The sequence below is a fragment of the Glycine soja genome, chromosome 5 (assembly GCF_004193775.1).
Source record: "Glycine soja cultivar W05 chromosome 5, ASM419377v2, whole genome shotgun sequence".
Classification (NCBI taxonomy): domain Eukaryota; kingdom Viridiplantae; phylum Streptophyta; class Magnoliopsida; order Fabales; family Fabaceae; genus Glycine; species Glycine soja.
Window position 1 is genome coordinate 30,556,320 of NC_041006.1, and position 6,441 is coordinate 30,562,760.

The 6,441-nt window shown below is 36.3% G+C and overlaps 1 pseudogene; it reads left to right on the forward strand.

Annotated features, from left to right (window-relative positions):
* The first annotated feature begins 1,130 nt into the window (after window positions 1–1,130).
* On the forward strand, window positions 1,131–2,084 carry LOC114411284 (annotated as a pseudogene).
* Window positions 2,085–6,441: the final 4,357 nt, after the last annotated feature.

Below are 6,441 nucleotides of genomic sequence, written 5' to 3' on the forward strand. Positions count from 1 at the left end.
AAATTCTTTCTACTAATTGCTTGCTATATGTTGACGAATTCATAAGATTAAAAGTAATCTCAATTAAGCCTTTCGGCCGAAGTAAGTAAAGCCAATTCTAAAAGTTAATTAGTGAAGATTCCATATTTTGTTTCGTGTCTTTTAATTATTTAATACCTAATCAAACAACTGAAGGTATTATTTGAGGTCATTCAATTCATAATTTTTTAATTTTTTAAAAAATAATAAAATAATTGTTCTCTTAATTTTATTATATTTGGCATAAAAAAATCCACGCGCATTAAGATTTTTTTGCTTTAAACTCTAGAGCCAAAGTTTTCTCCAAAAGCTAATCTAACTAGTAGTCTTGCATAGGGGGCTAAATTTTGATCAATTTTGGAGAAATATAAACTACTAAATTATCCAACATCTAACATGTACTAGTTAGTGTCTACAATGTCACGTAAGATGACAACAATTACACATAAGCATTTCATTCATTTCACTTATGGCTTGTTTACAATAAGAATGGATTGAGGTGAATTTTGATTTAAGATGAACTAAGCTAAAAGAAAATATTTGTATATAACTACATTGAGAATTAAAATTCAGTTAAAATATTTTTTTAATATTTGAAATTCATTTTGCATCTTGACTACTAATGTAACACCCTAAATTTTGAGTACTCGGAATATATTATAAGAACTCTTATTAGGATCCTTCTGTTATATTTTTTGTAAATATTTGTTAGGCTTAAATAAATTTTTCATATTTGAAAAATAGGTCGTTTTCAGATTACTGTTTAAGATTCATTTTTGTCAATTAAGTACTTGATTTTTTTTTTGTTTCAACGTGGTATTTACGGTTAGTCCCCTCCTGTTAAGTGATGACATGACAGACGAAGTGTCACGTTATCAAACCTTATCACTAACATGTCATTGCCACGTCATTCCTTTCTCTCTCTCTCTTCCCTTTTCCATTGCGCCACCACCATCCACTGGCGATTCTGATCTGAAGGAGAAGAAAAGCCACAACCTATTGAAGCAAGAAGCCAGGTACACTGTCAAGTGGGGCATGGAATCAAGATCTAGTATGTATACTTTTACATCGATTCTCAATTAAATCCCAAAATTTTTAAAACCGTTGTCACGATGATGGTTATAATTCATAGTCGTGACAACCTGAAGCGAGTGAGCATCGAAAATCGCCACAGGACAACAGTGTTAGACTTAAAACAAATCATTGAAACCCAATTGGGAATCCCTCATTCACAACCAAACCCTATCCACAAACCAGAACCTCCTGTTGGAAAATCCCTAAAAGATCTCCACTGATTCATCGACATGGCCAATCCCGATGCGCCTCTCTAGGCTCTCAACCTCAGCCATGACTCCATCGTCTTCCTAGCCTACGAGGGCGAGCGCCGGGTGACCGACCCCACCTTCAACCCCACTGGCTCCTTCGGCCGCAAGATGACCGTGGACCACCTCATTGCCAAGTAGATGTGCACCACACGCCAGGAGAATCCACACTGCGAGCTCGTCTCCTTTGACCGGGACTACGCCAACGCCTTCCAGCTCTGTGTCAACGACACTCTCGCCTTTGCCGTCAAGCGCGATGAATTCATGTATGAAATCGTCTTAAAGGTGAGAAAGGTCAAGGTGGACTTCATCTACAAGCCTCATCAGCAGGGTTCGAAGGATAATCTCGTCTTTTTCAGGGATCCCAAAGAGGAAAAGTTTGTTGAGGCTATTATGGTGGGTTGGGGATGATGGAGGTTGGGTTTATTTTCATGCAGACGATAACTCAAGATAAGAAGGATTACACTTTGTCGAATAGGGAGGTGCTTCAGGCTGTGGAGTACCATTCAGATAGTAGGTTGAAGGAGTGGGTTACTATTGTGATTAAGCTTAAGGTGAATGGGGAAATGGGTGGTGGATGTGCATTTTGAAGCATTTCAAATCAGTGATGTATGTGTGAGGTTGTTTAAGGATGGGTGGTTCGAGACAGAGATCAAGGAAGACGATGATCCCAAGTTGTCAATTGGTTACGACTCTTCTTCTTCTCTAGATCAGAATCAACAGTGGGTGGTGGTGGCGTGGTAGAGAAGGGGAAGAGAGAGAGAAAGGGATTATGTGGCAATGATGTGTTAGTAATAAGAATTGATGACATGACATTTCGTCTGCTACATCATCACTTAATAGAAGGAGAATAACGGTAGGTACTATGTTGAAACATAAATTTTTTTCAGGTATTTAGTTGAAAAAAATGAATGTTAGGTACTAATCTGAAAACGGCTTATTTTCCAAGTATGAAAAACTTACTTAAGCCTATTTGTTATTATTATTTGTATAATTATTGGCTTTGTCCAGAACATGTACTTGTGTTGTGATAGTGTGCATATTCCTATATACACGTGTGTATATTATTGTTGTTGTTGTATTTATTATATAATATTATATTACATTTGGTGTTTGAAGAGTATTAGACTAACTTATAGTTAAAATGCTTGAAAAATTGTTTAGGTTTAGTGTTAGTTTTATGATGACAACTCTAGATAGACCACATCATATCTTAAGTTATAGTTGTTTGTTTGAGTTGTTTTTTGTGTCGTTGGAAAACTTGCTGAAAAAGATACAATTCATTCATACACCCTAGAAACCAAAATCAACTTCTATCTTAGAGAAAATTAGCTCCAAAGTAGGTCACTTGATCATGAAAAATGCTTAAGTCTTACATTAGACAAAATAACCTCACGAACCCCTTTCTTTCCCTATGTGTAGAGGAGACTAACAAACCTTATATGTACCAAAGAATTAAGTGGGCTTAATGTTAGGCATAGAACCCCTTGTTAGAACAAATCTCTTTTAACCTGTGATATTACAAACTACAAAGAAACACAGGTTATTAATAAAATGCGGAAATTACAGATCAAATCATACCTCCAGCCATTCCTATGAAGAGTTTCTTGTTTTGGTTCTTCCAAGCTCTCTCTCTTTCTACTCTCTAGATGGTGTATAAGACTGAATTCGAAGGGATGAGCTCAGGGACCAAATTCATGTGCTTATATAGGCATTCTACCATCAAGAATGCATTTACCAGCCATTACCACTCATTATTGGCTGTTACAATTCATTATTGGCCATTATCATCCATTAACAGCCATTCAATTTGGCTTTCAAAACTGATGAGCGTTACAAAATTTCAAAATGTTATGACCATGAATTATTACATTCTCCCACTTGGTCCAAACATTTTGACTTAATGCTCAATCTTCTTAAGAAATGAATATATGAATCATAGTGATAGTTCCTCTTATAACGAGTAATATCATCTATGTATTACAATATACTCAATTTCCCAAGCAGTATACTTAAAGTGGTAATAAAACTTCATGAATAAACCCAATGTTTATTCTTGGTCCAAAACATAATTTTTCTCAAATAAATCAATGTGCACCAAAATATGAGAAAATATCATAATATAAAAGTTTCAATTTTTACATATATGTATACAATCATAAATTGGAACCAAGTCCCATTCTTTCTACATGATCCTTAAATTTAAACGGTGGCATGCCTTTAGTTAAAGGATCAGCGATCATCAACTCAGTGCTTATATGCTCAATGACCACTTTCTTGTCTTTTACTCTTTCTCTAATGGCTAAGTACTTAATGTCGATGTGCTTACTTCGACTTCCACTTTTGTTATTCTTAGCCATAAAGACAGCAGCTGAGTTATCGCAAAAAATTCTTAAAGGCCTTGAAATAGTATCAATTATCTTCAGCCCAGAAATGAAACTTTTAAGCCATACACCATGTGATGTAGCCTCAAAACAAGAGACAAACTCAGCTTCCATGGTAGAAGTAGCAGTCAAAGACTGCTTAACACTCCTCCATGAAATAGCTCCACCAGCCATCATGAAAATGTACCCAGATGTTGATCTACGAGAGTCAACACAACCAGCAAAGTCTGAGTCTGAATAACCAATCACATCTAGATTGTCTATCTGTCTATACATAAGCATGTAATCTTTGGTCCCTTGAAGGTACCTCAACACTTTCTTAGCAGCTCTCCAGTGGTCAATACCTGGATTACTCTGATATCTTCCTAACATTCCAACTGCAAAAGCAATGTCAGGCCTTGTGCATACTTGAGCATACATGAGGCTTCCAACAACTGAAGCATAAGGAATGTTTTTCATTTGTTCCCTCTCAAAGTCATTCTTTGGACATTGGTTCAAATTAAACCTATCACCCTTCACAATGGGAGCAACACTTGGTGAACAATCTTTCATCCGAAATCTCTCTAGAATTTTGTTAATATAGGTTTCCTGTGATAGACCCAAAATACCTCGAGATCTATCTCTATGAATCTTAATGCCGATGACATAAGATGCATCACCCATATCCTTCATGTCAAAATTCTTAGAGAGAAATTGTTTCACCTCATGTAGCAAACCCCGATCATTGGCTGCAAGTAAAATATCATCTACATATAAAACAAGAAAGCATATTTTACTCCCACTAACCTTGTGGTATATGCATTGATCCATGGGGTTTTCATCAAAACCAAATGAAGAAATTATCCCATGAAACTTAAGGTACCACTGACGGGAAGCTTGTTTTAAACCATATATAGATTTATTAAGCTTGCAAACCAAATGCTCACCACTATTAGAGGAGAAACCTTCAGGTTGTTTCATATAAACCTCCTCCTCTAAATCACCATTAAGAAAAGCTGTTTTCACATCCATTTGTTGCAACTCAAGGTCAAAATGAGCAACTAATGCCAAGATTATACGAAGAGAATCTTTCTTAGATACTGGAGAAAAAGTCTCTTTGTAATCTATTCCTTCCTTTTGAGTAAATCCCTTAGCAACAAGTCTTGCCTTGTATCTCTCAATGTTGCCTAATGAATCCTTTTTGGTCTTAAAGACCCATTTACATCCAATGGCCTTCGCCCCATTAGGCAACTCTACAAGGTTCCAAACTTTGTTACTCTGCATGGAACTCATCTCATCCTTCATGGCATCATACCATAAATTTGACTCTTTACAACTCATGGCTTGATCAAAATTTTCAGGATCATTTTCAGCTCCAATATTATAGTCAGATTCTTGCAAATATACAATATAATCACCAGGAATAGCTGATTTTCTTACTCTAGTAGACCTCCTTAATGTTGCATCAACATTTTCTTGGGGATCATGTTGTTCAACTGGTTGTTCATCATTTTCATGAATTTGATGATCAACTTGATCTACTAGATTATCAACAACAGTTTGTGGAATGCCAATCATGTGTTGTTCATCATCCCTTTGAACTTGAGGGGTATGAATTACAACCAATCTTTCATTTGACGTGGAAGGTTGAGATTCTATATAATCAATTTCAGAACCTAAGTCCCTCAATTGATCACTCCCACTGATCAAATCATTTTCAATAAATTTGGCATTTCTTGATTCCACAATCCTAGTAATATGATGTGGACAATAAAACCTATAACCTTTAGACCTTTCGGCATATCCAATGAAATACCCACTAATGGTCCTCGGGTCAAGTTTCTTCTCTTGTGGGTTATATATTCTCACCTCAGACGGACAACCCCAAACGCGCATATGTTTCAAACTCGGTTTCCAACCTTTAAATAACTCAAAAGGTGTCTTTGGGACAGCCTTGGTTGGAACACGATTTAATATATACGCTGCCGTCTTTAGTGCTTCAGCCCACAAGGATTTAGGAAGATTGGAGTTGCTAAGCATACTCCGCACCATGTCCAATAATGTTCGGTTCCTTCTTTCTGCCACACCATTCTGATTCGGAGAACCAGGCATAGTGTATTGGGCAACAATCCCATGTTCTTGAAGGAACTTTGCAAAGGGACCAGGTGCTTGTCCATTCTCAGTATACCTGCCATAGTATTCTCCACCTCTATCTGATCTCACTATTTTTATTTGCTTGCCACATTGGTTCTCAACTTCAGCCTTAAAGACTTTGAAGGCATCCAATGCTTCGTATTTGTTATGAAGCAAATAAACATTCATATATCGTGAATAATCATCTATAAAGGTGATAAAATATTTCTGACCATGTGCATCCATATCTGGACAACAAATATCAGTATGAATTATTTCTAATATGCTTGAACTCCTATTAGCACCTTTCTTAGACATGTTGGTCTGCTTACCCTTAATGCAGTCCATACAAGTCTTAAAGTCAGCAAAATCTAGAGTATTGAGTACCCCATCTTTCACTAACCTTTTAATCCTCTCAATGGAGATATGTCCTAATCTCCGGTGCCATAACATAGAGGAATTCTCATTAATATTACACCTTTTAATACCAGTTTGAACATGCATAGAACTATAAGTGGCATTATTTTGTAAACCAAGAAGATAAAGACCATCAGACAATACACCATTCCCAACACATTCAGAATTATAAAATAACTCAAATGATG